Source organism: Panthera onca, chromosome F2, assembly GCF_046562875.1.
Source record: "Panthera onca isolate mPanOnc1 chromosome F2, mPanOnc1 haplotype 2, whole genome shotgun sequence".
NCBI lineage: Eukaryota > Metazoa > Chordata > Mammalia > Carnivora > Felidae > Panthera > Panthera onca.
This window is the reverse complement of record NC_138356.1, coordinates 59,849,668-59,873,630: the sequence shown is the minus strand read 5'-3', so window position 1 is coordinate 59,873,630 and position 23,963 is coordinate 59,849,668. Positions and strand designations below refer to the sequence as shown.

Sequence of the window (23,963 nt, the reverse complement as noted above, 5' to 3'; positions counted from 1 at the left end):
TTGTAGAAATCAGTTAATATAGAACTTTGAGGGAAAACTTTATCATATTTTTTAACGCAAAAGGCCCTTAGAGGCCAACTAGACTGAGAAAATCTGAGGTATAAAATATTAATTGACTTGAGAGATGCCACAAAGATTGTTGGTTTAGGTGTTCATTATTAGTTCAAGAAACCTTTATGGAATGCCTACCATGGGAAAGGAACCTTAGGTGTTTCTGGGGACACACAGATGAATAAGACCGTGTTCACAAGGGATTCATGGTCTTTAGAGGGAAAGCATCTGTGTAAACAAATAATTATAATACAAACTATTAATTGCCTTAACAAAATATATAATTGATGCTCTATCTAGAACTACCCATCACCTATCTACCTATGTATGTATGTATATATGTATTTGTCATCCATCTATCCTTCATACATATAAAGCTTTTGGTACATTACCTGAAACATCGGGAGTTAATAATCAATAGCCTTTGAATGATCTGATACTACCTAGAATTCCTAGATTTTTCATTGTATATTATAACATGCAGAGAGAATTCAGCCAGGACTACTTATTCAGTCTTTATCACTCTTCTGTTTTTGGGACTATAAAGCATTCAGTGAACCTCTCGGACAAAGCTATTAACCACTCTGCTGTTAACCACTATGCTAATACTGTTGTATTGTAGATACATCTGTAGCTAGACTTATTTGGCCATTTCTAAAATACTTGTTACATAATTTGGTTTCAACCACAAGATAAACATATTCATATCGGGTACTGTCTCTTACTCATTGTGTGTGCCCAGGGCGAAGAATATAATAGGTGATCGATAAATGGGTGGTGTTGCTTGAATAAATGCATCCTACAAAGGTTTCAGAGGGTAGAGGGGCAGGTGGTAGAAAAATTAATTATCCAAACTGCTTCTTAGACCTTTATCTGAGTAAAATGAGTTTTGAAGCTTGTAGAAAGTGAATAATCATGGTGTTGGTTGTAAGGCTTTACTTGGTTCTAAGGCTTGACTCTAAGAAAAAAGCTCAAGTTTCTAGATCACATGAGTGGCTCCTTTAACGATCCTGCCACCAATGTGTTGTTCTTGCAATCTACTAGCAAAATTCTGTTCTAAAATAATGTTCTTGCTCTAGTAAATGTAATTTCAATGCATTTTATTATATGAAAATAAAAAAATATATAATGTTGAAGTTTTACAAACTCTAGGGTTATATACAAAAAGAAAATCTGATTTTTGGTTTTAAGTCCAGAAGAACTTGAAGTTAAGGTTGAAATACCAACCTTAACCATATGATAGACTTTTCACACTGAACTTTCAATAAGATAATCATATTGAATCTGCTATGGATTGTGTGTGTGTGTGTGTGTGTGTGTGTGTGTGTGTGTGTGTGTGTGTTGTTGTTGATTTATGTACTAGATAAACTAAGATAGTAATATTTCAAAAAAATAGAATTATATTGTTAATATGCAGTCTGATCATAAATTTAACTGAGCAGGTGATTATATTTAAGGATGGGTTATTTGCAGTTCATTCATTTATAAGACATTTATTGGACACCTCCTATGCATGGGACACTGTTTTAGGCACTGGAGATATTTCAGTAAGCAAATGAGACAAGAGTCCCTCCTTGCTCAATATCTTCCCAATAATTAAGAAAAATCTAATTATTGGGACACCTGGGTGGCTCAGTCGGTTAAGCGTCCAATTCCTGATTTCAGTTCAGGTCCTGATCTCAAAGTCATGAGATGGGGCCCCCCATTGGACTCTGCACTGGGCGTAGACCCTGCTTAGAATTCTTTTTCCCATTCTTTCTGCCCCCACTGTCCTCTAAACAAACAAACATTAAAAATCTAATTATTAATGGGTAGCTAATGTCCTTGAGAAGAACTCACTGTTATGTTATTGAAATACATATTACATGTATATTATATGCAAAATTTTGTATTACACATGTATCATTTTTTTAAAAGTCTGTGTATGATTGACCCCCTTCTTGCACAACTTTTACTTACTCAGCTAATCTACAGAAAAGACATGGTTATCCATTTGTATAATTCAATATGCTGACAAAATCCTAGCTTCAGAGACATGTGGATAACTTCAGTGGTCTGAATTTGATTATGCTCTACATATGGGAAACAATCAAAGTAGTGTAAAGGGATTTCATAGTGTAACTCCATTAAAATCAGTAAGAATTCTGCACACCTAAACACCTGTTCACAATTCAGAAATTCAGGCAGGCAGTTCCACTTAAAAGATCACTAAATCAACAATCTAATATACTAGTCTTTGGGGATCATAGTTTTATCATCTCACTTGGTTTTCATTTAACTTTGTCATTCTACAAAACCATTATTATGGGTAAGAAAATTATATAATTCGCTTACCCTGTTGTGGTTCTGGGGTTGTTGATCTTGATCCTCTTAGAAGAATGGCTCAAAACCTAGGTGAATAGGGAGCCGACTTAGATGTATCACCAGTTGGAACTTTGGGAAATACAGTGCAGTGCAAGCTCTCATCAAATATGAATTGGTTACAAAAAAAAAACTAAAATTTAAAACTAAGAAGACATGTGAGCAAAATTTATTTTTAATCTGTGAATCCATACCTTTAATGAGAAAGTACTGCTTTTGACCAAGAGTCAAAATGAGTTGAAATCCATTTGGAGGACCAGTTATCAACAAATTAATTAATTGCTTTTATTCACAGTGAGGTTTTAAGGCTTTTTTAGGTTTTCATAGAATATATCTAACTCTTCTTAGAGTGTGTTAGGCTCTTTTCCCTTTTCACAATTCACATCTGTTGGTATTTTACCTTACATTGCCCTAAAGTTTTATTTTTTTACCATGAAGAAAAATTTCAGTAAGGTAAAATGTAAATAAAGCAATGGATGGGTATTTAAGAATTTTTTAGGATCTTAGCTTATTAACTATTTGTTTATCGTAAATTACAAGTTAATTTTATCTACTCATTGGATAACACCAAAACTAGGTTTTATTTTGAACAGTTAGCTTCAATTAATATATGATTAGAAAAGCATAAGCCTGCATGAACAATTCCATATATTAAAAATGCTAGCCTTCACAATTAATTTAATGGTGTTAGCTTTTAAAGATAGAATTTAAACCTAGTTTTGAAAGGATGTCTTTTTTCACGGTGAAAGTTTTCAATTCTCCATGAATAATTTTAATTTAAAAAAGAATTTTTATAGATGTCTTCCATAATTAATCAATACTCTGCTCTTTCAAAACAGCTTCTCTAAGCTCTAAGTTCTGTGTTCCTAAATGTGCAGTAAATGAGTAATTACTCGTGGTTTCAGTCACATCTGAGTAATTTTCTACACGTGTATTGTTAAAATTTGAATTGAAGGGATAGCAACATTATTGACTAGAAACATAGCCTGTTGGGAATGAAGGGCCATCAGCATGAAGCATCCAATCCTGTCTGCTCACATCTGACACCCACAGAAGTGCACTGTGTATATTAAGAAGACTACACTAATTGTATTTCCTTTCAATTAAACTAAATACTCATTTAAGAGAGATCTAGATTCAAATATGCCATATACCATTTACAAAACAGAATCTGAGCTTTGCTAGCATGTCTATTTTTGGAACACTATAAACAGTCCAAGAGCACAACCTCCTGCCTTCTGCGAGCCATTCTGTTAACTTACCAAATCATATCCCCTAGGGAACCTTGTCTTTGACGGTCTCCCTTCCATTTCCTCACATCCACTCACTGAGCATCAGGGCTGAACAGGAACTAAAAGTCACGTGATCTCATGTGGTGCCAAGATTTCTCTTGAATTTACCCCTCCTTTCAGTTGTCTCTGTCATTGCTTAGTCATCAGAACCCCATAGACTTCCTAAAGAGGCTGCAGTTTTTACTTCTCCAATTCATAATCCAGACTTCCCACAAACGTCCATGCCTAATGCGCAAACAGGATTGCTTTAGACCCCGCACAGAGCCCCTGAATTGCTCTCCTTGCTTGGAGTAATCCACACCAGCGCTCTTAGCCATTCAGCACTCTTCACCCACCTCCTCCTTTGGGTTCCAGTTTACAGTCCTTCCAGCTTCAGCAATCACTAAAGTCTTTTCTGTTGGGCAATCAGAGCACTGCTCACCATTCCCATCTTTGTAAATACTGAGTTTGGGCCAGCGTCAGTACTCTTCTAGTTTTGTTTTTGTTTTCTTCTTTAATCTTCAAGGTAAAGCTAACTATATTTTAGTTTGAATCAACCTAAGTTCTATACCTTTACTGTATTTTATCTAATCAGTCTAAATTAACCACTTCCTTTTCTTTGCATTAATACTATTTAGGTACACACTGTGCTCTCTCTCTTTTAGGACAACAGTGTTTTATTCATTTCTGTTTTCTCTACTGTATTTGGTTCATTTTTTGCCCCCACTAGAATTAAAGCAAGAAATTTTGTCTTAACTGTTCCCTGTTCTGTCCCCAGTTCATAAACCCTCAGTAAACACTTGTTAAATGGGCAAATAAGTTTGCTCATTACTAGATGCTGGATTGCACTGATTTGAACAGAACACTTCTTAAAAATATGTATGTCCATGTATTTTATAATTAAGATTTTGCAAAGTCATTTTCATAGCAAACTTCTTAATAAATTTACACTCAAATGATCTAAAATGATGAGGATTTTATTATATCAAAGAAAGAAAACGTGTGCCCATGTTGTGCCTGTGAGTTTGCTTGAGAAATAAAATAGAGGAGCCATATATTTTATTATTTCTTTATGATTTGCTTACATCTAAATACACTGAGAAATACTCCAGACAATTTTTCAATGTGTAAATTTTTTTTCTTAAGTTAATTTATTTATTTTGAGACTGTGTGAGCAGGAGAGGGGCAGAGAGAGAGAGGGAGAGAGAGAACCCCAAGCAGGCTCTGTGTTGCCAGAGCAGAGCCCAAGGCAGGGCTCAGACTCACAAATCGTGAGATCATAACCTGAGCTGAAATCAAGAATCGGACACTTAACTGACTGAGCCACCCAGATGCCCCTTCAATGTATAAATTTTAAGATGGCCTTAGCCAAAGTGAGTAGTTTGGGAGAAGATTTTAAATTCACTTCATTTCTAAAATATTTTGGTTCTGTTTCTTAATCCCTAGCTATCATTGATTTGAATCCTATAAATTTTTATTTAAAGAATTCATTTTTAAAAGTTAACAATATGTGGGGTGCCTGGGTGTCTCGGTCAGTTTAAGTGTCCAACTTTGGCTCAGGTCGTGATCTCGCAGTTCATGAGTTCAAGCCCTGTGTTGGGCTCTGTGCTGACAGCTCAGAGCCTGGAGCCCGCTTCAGATTCTGTGATTCTGTGTCTCCCTCTCTCTCTGCCCCTCCCCTGCTCACGCTCTGTTTCTCTCCTCTCTCTCTCTCTCTCTCCCTCTCACTGTTTCAAAAAATAAAATGAATAAACATTAACAAATTTTTTAAAGTTAACAATATGTGGGGTACCTGGCTAGCTCAGTTGGTAGAACATACGACTCTTGATCTTGGGGTTGTGAGTTTGAGCCCCATGTTGGGTGTAGAGTTTACTTAAAAAATAAATAAAATCTGTAAAAGTTAACAATATACTATAGGTTAATTAAATATTTAGAGTACAATTCAGGTGCCAGATCAGAGTAAGAATTTAGTAACAAAAACATTATCAAACCTGAATTATCAAGAAAAACAGGAACTGGGGCCTGGGTGACTTTGTCAGTTGAGCATCCAACTCTTGATTTCAGTGTGGGTCATGATCTCAGGATCATAGGATCAAGCCCTGCAACAGGCTCTGCACTGAGTATGGAGCCTGCTTAGGATTCTCTTCTCTTTCTCTCTCTCTCTCTCTCTCTCTCTCTCTCTCTCTCTCCCCTCTCCTCCTTTCCTTCTGCCCCTCTCCCTCACTCATGCTCTCTCTGTGAAATAAAACAAATAAAAAAATTAAAAAAATAAAAATTTTAAGAAAAAGGAAGGGGTAAAACTTCCAGAGTAATGGAGTAATACCTTGAGAAGTTAAAGCGTATAATTCCAGGTCAGCTGGAATCAAATAGGATATATACAGAAGTTCATCATAGGTTGCCTCATTTGTAATCTAGAAAAATTTGCAGTTGCTTGTAAAAATACATTGCCCATGTATTACAAACCGTGAAAGAAAGTATTTTTCTCTCTCAAAAAGAAGCCATATGGCTTACAAAAAAGAATTCTGGCCTTGGAGAACAAAAGAAAAAAGCCAGATTTGAAACTTGCTAGATATATTATTCTGTCTCTCAGCTCTGTTTCAGGGTCTTGAAGATGAGTTCAGTTTCCCCCATTTAAGTTTGTTAATAATGCATTAGTGTTCAGCAAGGATTCCCCAAACTTCCTGAATTGTGCAAGCCCAGTGGAGCCCCGAGAATCCATCGGACCTTCTCCCTTAACAGCTTCACTTGTACTAATTATAGGTCTTAGGCACCCATGCGAGTTTGAAAAAAGGGCTTCACTGATATAAAAAGTTTGGAAACCACAGGAACAATGTGTATAAGCTAAAAAATTAACATGCACTCATAAATAATAGCTTCCATTATTAGGTAATACATGCTAGGTCTATTAAATATTAAAACATGAACCTCCTGTTACTGACTCATAACCTCTCAGGTTACCTGGACAAAGTGTCTTACAGAGGAACACTGTAAGACATCTCATGTTCAATGAAGGCTGGATGCAGGCATTGCATTTTTATAGTCACTTAAATTTGTTTTGCCTTTGTTGCAGTTTGTGCCCATTAAATTAGACTATTGTAGAGTTGGGCAGTAAGAACAACTATAAAGAATATTGTATGTTTTATTATATATGCACAAGAAAGTAATGTGAAAATACCAACAGACCTTTTGCATCATTCAAGCTTAGAATGAATTCTTGAGCCCTTGAAAAACACAAAAGAACTTGGAGCAAATGATGGTGTTTAATTTGATCGAGATATAAGTTTTCTTAAAAAGAAAAACAAAATCCACATACTATCTGGAAGCCTAAAGCCTACAGAGACGTCACTTACATCTCAACCAATAATCTAGTAATGGATTATAATGAAAGTTGGGGGAAGGGTAATATTTTTTTAAGTTTTTTTATTTTTGAGAGAGCAAGAGAGGGACAGAGAGAGAGAGAATCCCAGACACAGAGCCTGACATGGGACTCGATCCCACGAAATGTGAGATCATGACCTGAGCCAAGAAGAGTCAGACACTTAACTGAGCCACCCAGGTGCCCCAGGAATATGTTTTTAAAGTATACAGAGTTTTAAGGTGACATGTTTGTGTTATGAAAGATTTCATAAGTCGTAACAATTTTTAGAAAGCAGTATCTTTTAATGTCTTTACCCTGTTATGTTGAATTCTTATTTGAAAAGATTGTTTATTTCAAGCTAATTCTGTGAATTTCATGAAAAGGACAAAATGAAATTTAACTCGGCAAACTTCTAATCCATAGAGTTAATTAATGAGGAGTGTTACAGGATTTACAAATAATTCAATCCATCAAAGTACAGTGATAGTAATATCACTGTTGAGTGCAGCAGATTGAGATTAATCGACCATCAGTATCTTGTGCTCTGAGAAAAATAGTAAGCAATAGAGCATTCTATCATTGCAGTGGTGTGGATGCTGATGAAAGAACTGGTGGTTAGAACTCTCTTGTGGAATTAAATATGTCAAAACAACTTATACACAGTGGTGCTTACTTTGCATAAAAGCCAAAAAACTTGAAAAACTGAAAAGACAAACAATCATAGCATTGGAAGTACAGTAGTACAAGAGGAATAATTCAAAACATTACTAGAAAACTATTTGAATTAGGCCAGCCAATTTGAATGGCTCTACCCAGCACCATATTCAAAATATTGAATATATAATTGGCACAGCAGCACTGCTCAGTCCAGCAGATGTGCTGTGTGGTGCATCTCAGGCCAAATGTAAATACACACACAATGCAAATTTTGGGGGGTGGGGAGGTTTAAAAGCAGGCAGGTAGTGTCCAATATCCTGTAGATTCCAGCATACCATTATAGAATCCCTGACCTAGAGATGAAGCCCAGGAATTTGCTTTTTGAAAGTAACCAAGGTGATACCAGTAATAAACAGGAGTTTGGGAACCATTGGATTGAACACCCCATTTCAACTTAACTCCAGTCGAATGGCCAAGTGAATAAATTCCCTCTCAAGTATTTTCTCCTTCACAGGCTTCTAGTATGTTTGTATGGGCAGGGCCAAATGCATATACCACGAGAAAAATTATCCCAGTGCAAACAGCAATTCATAGGTATTATCTAGCCAAATTCGTCCAAATCCATTGCCGGTTTATAGCTTGGGTACTTTGGAAATTGGCACTCTTATAATTGACCCTGCAGTAGGTACATGGCTCCTTGTAGGTGTTTTGAAAGCCTTGTTCATTTTAATGGGTTTCTTTCATAGTTATTGTTGATAAAATTGATGTGGCTTTCCCAGGATGCGAAGCTGACAATGTGTTTCCCATTTTGAACTGGTTTTCAAGTGTATCTGAGACCTGTGATAAATTGTCTGAAGGCAGGTGTAGGACAGGTGCATTGAGACACCAAACATGCCCACACAAATATGCTCGCTCTCTCTCTCTCTCTCTCTCTCTTTCTCTCTCTCCCTCCCTCTCTCCCTCCCTTCCCCCTCCCCCCGCCTCTCTCTCTCTCTCTCTCTCACACACACACACACACACACACACACACACACACACGCGCGCGCGCGCGCAGATATGGACATTTCTATTAGTGAAATTGAGAAACAGATCTGAAATTGTGGAGGGGATTTTTGTTTGGTTGATGCTGTTTTTCTCTTTGGCCAGTGAACACTGAATTGATGTGTGACTATGTCCAACTTTGGTTTTAGGAATTGAGGATGAAGGGCACGTGAAGTTATATTATTGCTAATCCTATTTCCAAATGACCACTGAGCTTTTTTGGTTCAGTTTGGTTTTATGTTAGGCTAGGTTTGTTACAAATGCATTCCCATACTGATCTATCTAGAGCATTATTAATGGTGATGCGACATTTTATATGTCAGGCTCTTGAAATGATTTAAGTAAAAGAGACATTAGTTTCCTCAGTTTCAACTAAAATGATAAATTCTTATGTTACATCTGTGCTCAAGGAAACGCCACTAATATCATCTCATTTATATAAATACTTGTCAGGTGACTGCCTAATTTTACAGACATCTGAGCCTTATCCAAGCAGGCCAAGGCTGTGATACTTGGAAGTTCCTCTGTATTTCAGTCTATGGCATCAAACAAGGCTTTTTCCCCTCTGTATGAAAAAAAAGCAGTTTGAACGTTATCACATCAAAGGGAAAGATGCCATTGTCTGAGGGCCGTTTTAGATCTATCAGAAGAAATCAATTATGGGACAGAATTAATTTGAGGTACTGTTTCTTCCAAACAAGAGACCTCCCCTCCCCCGTTTCCTTCTCAGAAATGTAATGATATAATATTTAATATACATATATATTTTTTTTGTTTGTTTGGTGAAAAGATACCAGTAAAGTGATAACATCTGGCTGGAGCAAAACGCTGCCAGCTAAGGAATGGTTTCCTCTCTGCGGGTCTGACCAGAGCCTGATGTTGTGCAGATGTGCAACCAGGCCTGACTGTAAAAGTTATAAACATTGTCATAACATTGTTCGACTTCTCTAGTATTTCCTGTCTTCTGCTTAGCACTTTATTACTAAGTCTGGCTAGCCGCCAAGTGAAATGCAGGGAGTTAGGGCCTCTGGCTTGAAATTTAAAACAAGTCCAGAATTCATTGGGTTTAATTTGATATGCGAACTCTGATAACTCACACTTGTTAAAATAAAGCCGCTTACCATTCAAGTTAGATTTACACAGCTTTGAGAGAACACGGGTGAAGAGGAAGAAAACACATTTTTCAAAACTTTAATATTGGCTTTTAGCTCTTGGTTTTAGAGGTGGGGGTGGGGGAGGGAGAAGGGTTCTGAGCGGGGAACAGCTGATTCAGAAGCTGGACAGCTTACAGCAAACTTGTGTTCATTTCCTGTATTAGATGCAGTTCCCTGGGCACAGAATGGGCCTTTCTTTCAACACTTCTGAGCACGTTCTTTCTCTTGGCTCATTTTCAGATTAGGAAGGCCACAGGAGGCTCGTTGCCTATACATCATAACAAAATGGTGAGGTGAAAACAAACTAAGGATACACCACCAGGCTGCGTTTTCGCAAAGGGTGTCTTGTGCCAGGGTTGAACAGAACATCATTGAAACACCAGCATGAAGACATGTTAACCCAATTTTTCCTGTAATGTATACATGATTGATTGGCAATTTTTGGACCACAGGCTGTGGTTAGGATTACATCAATCAGGAAGCCGTAACTCTGGAGGGACTTCCCTTAAATGATCTAGTGTTTATTGGCGAAAGTGGCTGCGTTTTTTGCTGTCTGTTTCTTTTATGTGTTTATCAGTTCCATTCTTGTTTGACATGTGGCATCAGTGCATGAGATAGGTCGCTTTTCCTCCTTTGATCCTGTTTAGTCACTTAAAATGCAAAACGATGTACCTACCACAATGTCTGGTACATAAAATGCACTGTTTAGGTGGCGGAAAAAGAATGATTTTGGAATGAGTGAGAAACAAGTAGTGAATGAGAGTACACTTAAGTGTGCATGTAATCAAATTTGGATTTTACGCTTTTCAGAAGTAGTTAGGATCACTTTGTGAATTAACAGCGTGCCAGGGGTTTACCTGTAGAGTATCCTTGACCTAAATAGAGCATGGTGCATATAAATACACCAATTAACATCAATATGCAGTTTTTAACTTCTCTGTAAAGTTATCACGTGATGCAGTCCTTGTAAATAAAAGTTAAAGTAAATGTGCGAAAAAGAATAAGCTAGAGAGGAATTCGCTGGACGCTAATAGTCATCAGTTGTTTCACTCACACCAAGCTTTTGTAGGCTTCGGGGATAATAGGAAAAATTGCATCAGTAATGTGTCACCAGAATTCTGATTGTGATCTTTGTTGTTTTGTGGATTTTCGTTGTGGTCTTGAACATATATAACTTGCTGTGTTCCCAAAAGGATGTGTTATGGATCTATGAAATTTTTGTAAGTTGCGAACACTAAAAATCTGTCCCAAGGCTCTGCTGTTAATTTGTTTTTATTGAGGGGGAAGCAAGAAGGAGGCACATGTGTGTGCAGCCACTTTTCCCTGTTCTGTTTTTTCATGTGTAATTGGTGTTTGGGGATGCATGGGTGACACATGAGTTACAGTTCCTAAGTCTGGAGAAAAAAGAAGTTCCTGACACAGATCTTCCCAAGCCACAAGGTCCTAAACTTATAAAACGGAAAGGTACAAAAGAGAAGCCTGTGTCCTGTTACTTCAAGTTCAGGGCTCAAAGTTAGTTTTAAAAGAGTCAGAGCATTAAGTAGTGATTTTGTTTAAGTGGTCCTCACAAAATCATAGGCGGTTAATTGTATTATCTAATTTTTGAAAAAGGAATGTAAGGCATTTGAAAGTTAAATAGCGTGAAGAATGAAAAGCATGTTCAAAAAGCAATTTCAGATGGCTGGTGAGGCCTGGGCCATTCAGAGGAGCTCCTGCAGACATAGGATTCTGAATGCTGATCATCTCATCACAGTGGGTTTGGAATTCGGTTTCTGGCTCCACATCACGATCAGAACAGATGTTTCCCAGGCAGCATAGGTGGGTGCAAGAAATAGATTTCAGAATCACTCACTACATTTGTGATCAGATTGCTGTAAGAAAACTTTGGAATCGGACTTCTCAGAGCTCTGCACACGATGTGCCTGTGTGTAGTTCATCACATTCCTATACGCTCTTTTTTTCACCCAAGAAACGTCCTCGCTTTTTTCTCTCGCAAGTGTTTGTGCATGTGTGCACACGCACGTGTGTGTGTGTGCGTGTGCGTGTGTGTGTTTTAAATCGCATATTACTGTGACATGAACATGAAAGCAGCATGCGTTTTAAAGTGTTATGTGTGAAGGGCAGAGTATTTCCTGTTATTTGGGAATGCTGCCTTGACCATTATTTTTCTTCCAACAGCGTGATGGGAGCCCAGCATTAATTATGTGTATCTTTATTGGCATGGTAAGTTAAATAGCAAGTTGGTGTTTACCAGTCTCCTTCGAATATTAAGTAGGCATATAAGAAAACCTCACCTTAATACCGCGTTCTTCATCTCTGGTAGATTGTGACAAGAGGGATATGTAGCAAAGAATATAGACAAGAAATCATGAAATCTTGGTATGGGGCCAGCAGACCTTTAGCTGGCTGCTGGATTGGTAAGAAAGCAGCTTTCTGCTGTCAGAATCAACATTACTCAGACAGTTGCAGAAGCACTGAAGCCTTTGGATTTGTTTGCAATGAGAGATTTGTCGTGCATTTTTAACAAGGCTCCTGTGTGTGTGCCATGCTTAGTAAATATTGGCCTTTGGGGTATTTTTCAGTCACGCTGAACGGACGGTTAGTTTCCCCAAACTGCAAAATGCAGAAAATCCATTTCCCTGATTTTGTGGCCACTGAGATTGCATCATAGATTTTGCAATGCAAAAGCAAAATTAAATCTAGCAAAAATCTTCTTGAAAGAACTGGAAAAGTGATCAGGAAAAAGAAAGATACCTGTGATTATATAAACAAATGGGCTGAGAAGGGGGATCTTCGGAAGTCCTTAATAGTTAAATTGTTTAAATTAAAGTAACTGAAACATTTTGATTTCTTAGAATGGAGGAAATTAATTGTATAAATATTATGACTAATGTGCTCACATAATTACCTTTTCCAATATTATAAGCTGAACATACCTTTTAAATCTTATCCAAATGTACTTTATAAGAAGTAATTTAGTTAGAAATAACCTGTTAGAATGTTTACAGTGAGGCTTCCGGAAATCTGAGAAAAAAATCAGCCGGTCTCCAAATGTTTGCTTTTATATATGCCATAATGTTTTCCTTCCAGCAAATGAGTCGATACTGACAGTTACATTGTACTCAAGACTTACTTGACATTTTTTAAATCAGTATTTAAAACTCACTTTCAAAAGGTGATCAGTGAACGTCTTATTTTAGTCTCTAAAGAATTGAAGGAGATATCACAGTTCTGTTGAGGATAAATTACCACGGCGTATCCAAAAGTGAGAGTTCCGTTGTAGTTGTGGAATGATGAAGAGGTCCAAAATACGAAGTTGTCTAGCAGAATTAGTATGCTAATACACTTCATGTGCTTTTCCAAAATGGCCAGCATTCCTGTTAGAGAACGCTCAGAATGTAGGACCTAATCTCCCCAGACTGTGACAAGGTGGGGGTACAGAGAGCCATTCGAGGTACATTGTTCTACCCCTGCTTTAGAGACTCCTGTTAAGAGTATGGACTTTAGGAAACTTTCTCTGGCCACATTTTCTGCCAAAGGCCTAGTGCATGGAAGAATAGCTGGAAAGAGGGTACTTTTCCATATGTTGTCCATTTGGCTGTCAGCACTTGTTCTGACAGAAGAGAACAGGGTCTTGAGTGACTGCTAGTCTGTCTTAAAGTATGGTAATGAGGCTAATTAGGAGAGATGAAAACTGCACTAGATTTGTGAAGGCAATTATCTCTATAGCTTTTGTGCCATGCTTTATCTTTATCAGATTCCTCTTCTCTAATTTTGTCATTTCTCAAACATCACAAGAATAATGAAAATGTCTAAAGCAATACGAGCGGTGTGGTTGGTAGAAAAGAAGAAAACACGCTAATGCAATTCTGTGAACCTGCTTTCTGTTTGGACTCTTTTGAAATGAAGACTTGGGAGCATGGCTAAGGCTGTTCTTACTGGTATTGTTGTTGTTTAGCTTACATAAATGAAAATTAATTGCACTTTATCATAACGAGCCTATATATCTTCTTTGGTAAGTGAACAGTATTTTGCTTGGTCCTTTTATGTTAGTCTTCATGGCAAGTCAGTAATTTAGTGTACTTGAAAGGAAAGAGACATCAGAGGCTTGCAAAGCAAGCATAAAATGTATTCTCTTTTATGTGATTTAGAAAGTTGAAACATTTTAGTTTCTGTTTTCAAAGGTTTAATACATTTTAACTTTGACAACAATTATGGAAGTAAAGGAATGAACTCAGATGTCTGCAGAGTGATTTCATAGTAGGTGACATTGAACATAAGTTTTGTTTGTTCCAAGTATTTAATCACCAAAGTCAACAGTTAAAATACTTGTGTTTTTTTTAAACCTGCTGACTTATTTTTGAATAATGCTACCGATGTTTCTTCTGAGATATATACAATACGGCATTCTAAGAATATCACATCATTTCTAAAGCAGAATTGTAAGTTTGACTCCCCCCTCCCCAAAAGAAATCTGTCATTATTTAAGATTTCAATAAAGTTTAAAAGGGTTGGTTTAATTCAGTAGGAATCCAAACTTGGTTTGATTGGCAATTGTTTTGGCTTATATTACACCTGGGCATAATTTTTTTATTACTTTTAGCATATTTTATTATAATTTTCATTACTTCTGTCTTTCAGAGAAAAGTTCACAAGCCTGTGAGGTTCTTAAAGGCAGAAAGGAAAGGTTCATTCTTTAGAAATACTTGCTTTGTAGAATCAGTGGAAAAGAATCAAATAAACCAAGAACAATATATAGGCAGAAAATCTGAACTGCTCAATAGTTTTCTCACACAAGGAATTCCGTTACCTTCAAATAATCCAGTAGCAAGTCAGGGAAATTTCGTTTTGTCTTATGTTGCAGTGTTCATAAGACTAAGATACCTGGGAGCAAGTATGGGACAAAGGTGTAGTAAATAGGTTTGGTAAAGAACTTGTAGCAGAATCCAGAAGGTCATAGTGTAACTGGAGCTAAAAGACTAGATAGAAATGAGTCAAATTTGATCTGAGAATCACTAGGGGGCCTTGTTAAAAATACAGATTCATGGACCTCACAACTAGTGATTCTGGTTCAGTGGGTCTTGTGTGGGACAAAAACCAAAAACAAAAACATTTTTCAACAGGGACTCCCAGATGAGCCTGATGCTAACGGTATGTGAACCACACTTGGAGAAACACTGTTCTAGATCAAGAGATTTGCTATCCTGAAGATCAGAGCAAGACTAAGCATTGAAAGTATGTAGGGAAACTGGAGGAGGTGAAGCGTAAGAAGACATCAGTCAGGGTAAAGTAGAAAGGAAGCCTGAATTGGTAACCTCAGAAACTTGGCGTTCTGTTAGGCCGAACTGTATGAAGCAGCAATCACATGAGATCCAGTCTATAATTCTGTCTTTGTCAGAATGAAATTTTGTAATCCCCGTAACATTTCTAGGCTTGCGTTCATCATCTATAAATTAGTTCTAGCATTTGGGGATTCTAGGAGGGTCGTGGATGGAGCAGACGAACACTGAAATTGGGAGGACAGATGCACCCATCCCATTTCAGGGACTGAAAAACAAGTGGTCAGAAACCAGGCCAGGAGTGGGAAACCAACAATTTCAGAGGAGAAAAAACTAGCAGGAAACTAAATTGATGCAAGGCTCTTGCTCCTAGCTGAAGCAGCCTTCTGCCTCAGGCCCAGGTCACTTTCCTGGTTGTTTTTGAAGCAGGAACCAATCTTAGTACAACTTGAGGGGTCCTGCAGGTGGAAGCAGGTAATTGGAAGCAGCTGGTGCAGGTGAAAGTGTGAGATTGGGGGAAGCAACCATGTTTTTGGTCTGATGGGAAACAAAGTCTTTTCTTACGGGGAAAGCAGAGAGTAATAGACATACACCAGTAATTTATACATGGCACATTGCTTTTTATGTAAATGATGATTATAAAATAGCTTGAAAAACATTTACCTGAGTGTTTTGAACATTCCCACTACACACATCCTTGATTTTGTGTGAAGTCTACTTAAAAAAAAAAAAAAAAAGCGGACTTGGCTGCAATGTCAAACTGTAACCCTCACATCCATACCCAACCTGACACAAAATCCAATGTGTTGCAAGCCTGCTGTCCATTTTATAGTACTTTTACCCAAATTCAGAATTTAAAAGTAATCAGTGTTTGAAAGAAAAAAAAAATAGACAGGATAGAATTTTATTCCCCTAATGGGAGAACCATCATGGTAAATATATACATCATATTTTATCCACCCTTTTATCAATGTATCCAAGAGTAAGATTGTGGTTAATGGCAGGTTGCATTTTATATTAAAGCCCTTATGCATTGATATTTATAGGTAAGTTTCTTAAATTTGTAGTGACAGCACAACAACAATGTAGTATCTTAGTAACTCCCATCTCTTTTTTACATGACTTTATTCTTTTGTTAAAGCAGTGTTTTGAAAAAGAACTGTCTTTAGGTTAAATTGGTAGCCTCCTTCTCTTCAGTTTATAAATTGAGCCATTTAATTCTTCTCAATTCTTTACTGAACTCAGTTTTGCCCAGCAGTTGGAAGTCATAATTTCTTGCCTTCCAGATGTCACAATTTAAATACAGTAACAGACACTTGATTTCCTCGTTGGTTCTTTTTGGTTCCTTAAATGAAGAAGGAATTTTGGTGCAATTTGGCTCCCATGTGTCTGGACTAAATTAAAGAGGAATATGATTGAAGGTGCATGGTTAGAGTAGGGAAGAAGGAGTTCAGTAGGACTCACTGAAGGGAGGTTTTGGGGATCTTAAAGAAAAGGGTAAATAAGTATAAAATGTCCATCTAGCTGATGAGGTAGGCTTGACAGCATGAGAGAAATAAAGCAAGTTACCTGGAGCTTCCTTATTGAAAGAAGTGCTAGAAACCAAAGTTAGCATTTAAAGCTTCATAAAGTCTGGAGTCGTGAGCTGAACTCGGAAGGTTACACGGGTTTCAGAATGTTGGGGGAGGGGAGAGAACAATATATGAAAATTCACTGAGCTGGGAATGTACAAGGCCTGTGTTTGGGGTTTTTTGTTTATTTGTTTGTTTGTTTTCTTTCAAATCCACCTGCTTTATTGTACAAGGTCTGTTTGAGGGAAGTTGGAGGAAACTAGTTTGACCAGAGGGTTCAGGTAGGATTGATAGAAGTTAATTGAGATTCTAAAGAGCCTTAAGAATATGGAACAATAGACTTTGGAGTTTACCTGCCGGGTTACGAAAAGATGGAAATTATGAACAAGGAAGCTATAAAATAACTTTGTCTTCAGAAATTCAATCTAGAAATGGTATTCTTGGTGGACTGAAAGGCAAAGATATGAGTGCAGGGAGTAATCTCTAGTGGATAAAGAACACTATGGATAAAGAATCCATAGTGGAATCTAGTGGATAAAGAACACTGATACCAGGGAGACGGGATCTGGTGGACGAAGTCATCAAAGCTGATGCCAAGTTCAGGACAGTGGAGCCTACCAAGTAATGAGGAACGGAAGAAACCAGTTGTGGGTAAATGAGGGTTTTCTTTAAACAGTCATTGAGTTTTGAAATGATGAGGCATTATTCAGTTGAATAATTGAGCGCTGATGATTTGCAAAACATTTTAGAAAATGACCCCCAAAAGTGTGTTCTCTACCCTTTATAAGCTTATGGTTTTGGTGGAAGAAATAGCCATGTTAACAAACACTATAGAAAAAGATATACTATAAATGCGAGAACTACCAACAAAATGAAATGGCAGAATGTGAGAGAGAGAGAGAGAGAGAGAGATCTTGAAAGAGAAGATAGAAGAACCAGTTGAGCTGGTCCTAAAAACAATGGATAGGAAGGACTTAGATTAGTTGGATGCATTCTTCATTTGTCATGCAGTCAACGAGTATATGGAGCACCTGCTCTGTTGCAGTTACTGTGTAGGACACTGGCCATGGTGGCAAGAAAGCACAGCCTCCAGCAGAGAAAATAAAGACTGACAAGTACAAAGTCTAAGTGAATGGCACGTGATCCCATGAGAATGGAGAAAGGGGTGAGGATGGGGGAAGAAGGAGAGCAGTAGGTCGTGTTGCTCTGAGGAGATGCGACATCCGTATTTTAGATCTCTGTTGAAGACATTGTGTACATTTTAGAAAGGTACCAAACCAGCCGAGTTAAAGTATTTATACAGATATATTGGGCATGGAGATGCATTTTAAATTTTTTCTTAATTTTAATGTTTATTTCTGAGAGAGAGAGACAGAGCGCCAGCGGGGGAGGGGCAGAGAGAGAGGGAGACACAGAATCCGAAGCAGGCTCCAGGCTCTGAGCTGTCAGCACAGGGCCCGATGCAAGGCTTGAACTCACAAACCATGAGATCATGACCTGAGCTGAAGTTGGACGCTTACCCGACTGAGCCACCCAGGCACCCTGCATGGAGATGCATTTTAGATATTTTTCCCATTGGTGCTATCAGCCAGGTACAGGATGCATGGGATTGCTGAGTTTCATTATGAAGAAAGGACCAAGGTCCGAAACTGGAACTATAATAACATTTATTGAGTATGTACCATTATCCAAACACTGAACTAACCCCTTTACGGCTCAAAACAACCTGTCAGGTAGGTACCATTATTATCTTTTTCACGGATGAAGTGAGTGGAAGCAACTTGTCCGAGATCACACAGCTACCTAGTTAAGATAGGATTTGAACCTAGGCAGGCTGACTGCAGTACCTCCAGATTACAGACAGCTCAGACAGAAAAAGCCTAGCATAATTAATATCCAAGGACTAAAAGTTACCATGGCAAAATTAAATGCTTCTGGGAGCCAAGCAGCTTGTGTGAAATGCCCAGGCTCAGAGGCCAGGTGGTAAAGTGGTGAGTGCAGCTTCTTAAAGAGTCAGTTGCAACCACCTTAGCTATGTCTTGCCTCACATAAAAATGAACCTTGTAATACTAGATTTTGCAAATGTCTATGAAACCTAGGAAAGAAACATGGATGTTTATGTGAGATCACCCAATTTTTAAATGTTGGCAACTAATTTGTTGTTATTTGAACAACATTGTATGATTTACCACCACCCCCATACAAAAAAAATAAAACAACAAAACCCAATTTTTTTTTAAGTTTATTCACCCGTTTTGAGAGAGAGAGAGAGAGAGAGAGAGAGAACAAGAGAACACCAGCAGGGGAGGTGCAGAGAGAGAGAAGAAGAATCCCAAGCAGGCTCCTCACTGTCAACACAGAGCCTGATTCAGGGCTCAAACTCATGAACCGTGAGATCATGCCCTGAGCTGAAAGCAAGAGCCAGATGCTTAACTGACTGAGCCACCCAGGTGCCCTACGAAACCTAAATATTAAACAAAAAGGACACACACGTGCTGCCCAGATGGAGCCCTCTGTTCACCAGGAAAATATTTCTGATTTACAATAAAACCCTTTGAAGAGGGGCGCCTGGGTGGCTCCGTCGGTTGGGCGTCCTACTTCAGCTTAGGTCATGATCTCGCGGTTCATGAGTTCGAGCCCCGCATCGGGCTGTGTGCAGACAGCTGAGAGCCTGGAACCTGGTTAGGATTCTGTGTCTCCCTCTCTGTCTGCCCCTCCCCCGCTTGCACTCTGTCTCTGTCTCTCCCAAAAATAAACAAACATTTAAAAAAAAAAAACCTTTGAAGTAATATATATATGTTGCATATGTATTGGTGAAGCCCCCTCTTTCTTGCCATGGGCAGAATTAGAGAATTTTTGAATATAAAACTCTCTATAGTTTCGAAGGTTAGGTGAGTATTCATACTCTTCTCCCACATTCCTGCAAGCAAAAATAGAAAAGCAGATGTATTTTTTTTCCTTCAGAAAATCAATGGGTGAAAATGTTTGTTGCTGCCTACACTGTGTCATCTCCTCAGAGAATTTGACTGTTTATATAATACCAGTGAATCTAAATATGACATTTGAAGTCAGTCCTCCAAGTGTTTCCAAATATTCACATGCATTGCATCATGTAGACTAAATAGTGAATTTCACTACAATTGCTTTCCAGTCAGTTTTATCCAGAAAGATTAAAATATTAACAATCCTGTGGGCCCATTCTTAGGCTTTGCGAACCACGATGAGAACCCTGTGCATTTATGAGAAGTTTAATAATAATACAAAGCTGTAACGTTGGGCTGGTGCTTCAAAGGGAGTAACATCAAAAACTTGTGGAGAAAAGCCACGGGCTACCATCAACCTCAACACACACACACACACACACACACACACACACACACGCACACACACAAACACACACAGAGCTAGGAGACCTATTTTGGTAGCATGAAGCCTGGTTCACCAAAAAGGAGGGATAATGAGGCCATTTTTCATTATTTTCCCAGTGGATTTTTAAATAGTTACCTCATAAAATAAATAGTTTAAGTTTCCACATTACTTTTGCCTTTAATCTGTGCCTGTGATGCAAATAAATGAGTGGAGATTTTTATACTCCCAAAGGTTTATACAGAGGCAAATATATTAAAAAAAAAAAAAGAACATCCAAGGTAAGTGTAATTTCTTACTGAAACACAGCTTACCTGATGCTCTGGTTGAGAGAGGGAAGGTGTCTTCTTAAAACGAATCTAGAAGTAGATTTATTTTTATATTTATTGGCCAAGTATGTGCTGTTTTTTCTGATCTTGTCTTCGCAATGATATGTTTCTCTAACCTGTGCTTAATTTAAATGGAAGACTTTAAAACTGAACTGGGCTTCCCAAGGAGAGAAATACGCATTTGGAACGTGGGTTCTTACGGAAAAGTTAGACCCAAATGCTTTTGATATGAGCACCAGCAAGTGGAGAAAAGAGGAGCTCTAGGCTTTGTACACATTTTTTTAATGTGCTAAAATTAGAAATAGTTTATTATTCTTTCAAAGAGGCAGCTGAATTAACCTGGCTATCTAGCTAATAAACAGAAATTGTCCACCTTGGTGGATCTCTAATTATACCCTCTGAACCTTTCAGTAAGTTTACAGCTTAAAACATCTGAGTGATTCTGTCTTTTGAAAGCCATGTGAAGTTAGAAAGGCGGCCTAATTAAAACAAATCTTGGATAAACCACTTCACGGAGATACAAGTTTGATGGTTGGATATATCAAAAATTGTTACCAGATGTTGTGCAGAGGCCTTAACAGTTTAAAGATCATGAGGGGTTTTTTTAACAAAGCAAAAATATTCTAATTGAAGTTGTCAGCAGGAGTGAGACTAATATGCCTGTATTTGATTAAATAATAGTTTATTTAACATTCAGTGTGGCCCAAAATTGGCCAAGACAAAAGTCAGAAAACATTTTAGCCAGAAGACTTAAAAAGAGAAACACAACAAACTGACAGTGCTATCTAGGTGACTCTCAGGCCCTGTGGTTTGACAATGTCCATCTTTATCCTGTTACTGCCTGTTATCCTTTGTCATGCCAAATACACTCTGCAGCAATGCCTTAGAATCTATTCTTTAATGTATTTTGTATTTTCCAAAAAAAAAAGAGAGAGAGAGAGAGCAATACAAACTTATTATTAGACTGACTGCTGAAACCTTGGGACGCAAACATCACATCTTTTTCCATTCTATAAATGTAAACATCAGTCTTTTTAGGAGTTCTGTGTTTTATGTAGACTGCTGTTCTGACTCGCCCTGGGATAGGAGGATTTTAGCTGTATAAAAGAGAAGAGCGTAAGACTCACATGGTCCTGCTGTGACTTACAGCCACCTTGTCTTGATTACATGATAGGTGCACATAACTACTTCCTTCCCCTTCGGTGGAGAGCTGTGCCCTGCTCTCAGATGAAATGCAAAATTGTCCTCCTTTTGAAGAACACGGAGTCTCGCCCCATCCAGACAGTCCTTTCTATTGATTTGAGCCTCTCCCTCCTTTTATCTTCTACTTCTCAGGTGCACGCCTACCCTCCTCCGGTGAACAGGGTGGCAATATCTTGATTTTTCCATAATAGAAGTTTCTAGACTTTTACCCAAAAATTTAAGAAATGGTCCACAAAGAATTCTGGGGAATTGATGCAATTTAAAAAATGAACTTTCTCCATAGTGGCCAGTGGCCGAGATGCCATTTGCTCTCCATAGTACACATAGGTCTGGATTTTGAAAGTAAATGGCAGCTTACTCCGTGGCAATTATGAGAAGACAACTACACTAGAGGGTCATGAATCATTTAAACATTCAAATAAAACTAAATGTTTCTTTTTAGATCTAAAGTGCAGCCCATAACACAAGTGAAATAACATTAATGGGAGAAGGGAATGAAAAGACAGAAAACAGCTGTCGCTGTCTCCGTGAGCGTGCCATGGGCTCTAATCAGAGAGTGAGATACTGTATACAGTCAGGGAGTGGATTCTTGTCGATCCCCGTTTTCTACCGTCTTGAGCTTTCTCAGTTGAAAGGAAGTTAGGGTGGATGTTCTTACATGTCATAACACTGCATGTCTGGACATTCAGCAGAAAGGACCAATGACGGGAAGGTTTAGTTTTACAGCTGTTGCAGAGTGGTGTTTAAAAGTTGCTTGTTAGCTGCAAAGTGCTAATAATAACGTATACAGGGTACAAAATGTCCCCTGTGGCTAATGAGGAAAAGCTATGCTCTTTAAATACAGTTTTTTCGTTATTAAAATAAATATCAGTTTTACCCGTGATTTACTTTTAAAACAAACTTTGTAAAGACTTGAAGAACACGACATAGTTAACCACATTTGTCCTAGAGGGGATAGTATGGAAAATTACTTACAGGTCAATTGAGAAACTAATGACTCCATCGTGTCTTTGCTCTGTTTGTCTTTGCCATTTTAACAAGTTCAGTTTCTGTCCGTTCGATGCTCTTTAAAATCCCTTGGCTTTGCAACATGGCGTTTACTTTCGTATCCACATCACGTGTTCTAATTTATCTTGCTGGCATCACTAAAAATGGCAGTGCAGTGATCATACACCTCTTTTCTAAAATAGGTGAAAATAGTAAAAGAGAATAATGAAGTAACTTGTTCCACTGGAAAAAAAAATAATGCTAGGTAGAACCGTGCTAGAATGTGGGTCTCCCAAATCCCAGTTTCCTGCAGTTAGCACTGTGCTATGCCAGGAAATGAGAATCACAACACCACCATCCTGAAAGACTCACTGACTGCTTCTCCGTGCCCCAGGGGTAAATAGACCAATTCCTCGTTTGTAGAAAATGCAGGACTGAAGCTGTAAGGTACTCGTCATCCACACTCCTACACTCAGGCACTTTGTTGACTGTCTAAGTGTAGCAAAAGAAACACATCTAATGCTATCTCCATATGCAATTGAGACCATTTGGCTCCTTCCCCTCAAACAGCAACAAAAGACAAACTTAGGGTGATGTGCATTTTACAAAGTACTTAAATAAATGTCCTGAATGAAATTAACATTAGCTTACTTTTATTACGAATAGTTGTTTCGTTAGGTTGGATCAGTCCATCACCAGTCACTGTATATTAGATCCTGTTTTAGTAACTGTATAAGATGATCTTGGAGTGTTTATTTTATTGCAAAATACAGTTTTTTCCAGAATCACCAGTGTGTAATGCCTGGGACTCGAGTAGTCTGAAAACGATAAATGAAAAAAACAAAGAGGGAAAAAGGGATGGAAGGTGGGAGAGAGAGAAAGGAAGGCAGGAAGAGAAAAGGGAGAGAGGAAATGTGAGTCTCAAAGCCAATGAGATTCCTCCAGGTCATCTGGAAAAAAGAATGAACTATTACTGAAATAATAGTAAGAATGGAAGAGACCCTGGAGGTCATTTGTTATTTACACCCCACCCCTTTATATAAATATATAAAGAAGGCAGGAAAAAACTAATTTACTGAACTTCTGTTATGTAACTGGCTTAGCAGAAGACATTCTGTGTGCATCACTTTCATGACCCTTCAGAATGATTGGCCATTTGCTTTTTTTTCCTGAAGTAAATAACCTAGTAAATATAGATGGCTTTATTAGAGCACTTAACAGGTCTTTGCTTACATGGCTTCCCTGATAGTTGGTGAGCCACTTGAGACCCTGGGTCATGTCTTCCATAGCTATGGGTCCGTAATCACCCAGCATGGTGCTGGGTACCGAACAGAT

General features: G+C 38.1%; 1 protein-coding gene and 1 long non-coding RNA gene across 4 annotated transcripts in view; one reads left to right on the top strand and one right to left on the bottom strand.

The window, feature by feature from the left end:
• LOC132664427 (uncharacterized) overlaps positions 1-3,919 on the bottom strand; it is a 30,624-nt gene extending 26,705 nt beyond the window's left edge. The window contains exons 1-2 of the long non-coding RNA XR_009603666.3: positions 3,675-3,919; positions 2,386-2,441 (exon numbers count right to left, since the gene is read on the bottom strand). This is a non-coding gene — a long non-coding RNA (uncharacterized LOC132664427). The remainder of the gene's footprint in view (positions 1-2,385; positions 2,442-3,674) is intronic.
• The window catches only part of TRPS1 (transcriptional repressor GATA binding 1), a 257,738-nt gene that overhangs the window by 203,256 nt on the left and 30,519 nt on the right, over positions 1-23,963 (top strand). The window lies entirely within an intron of this gene.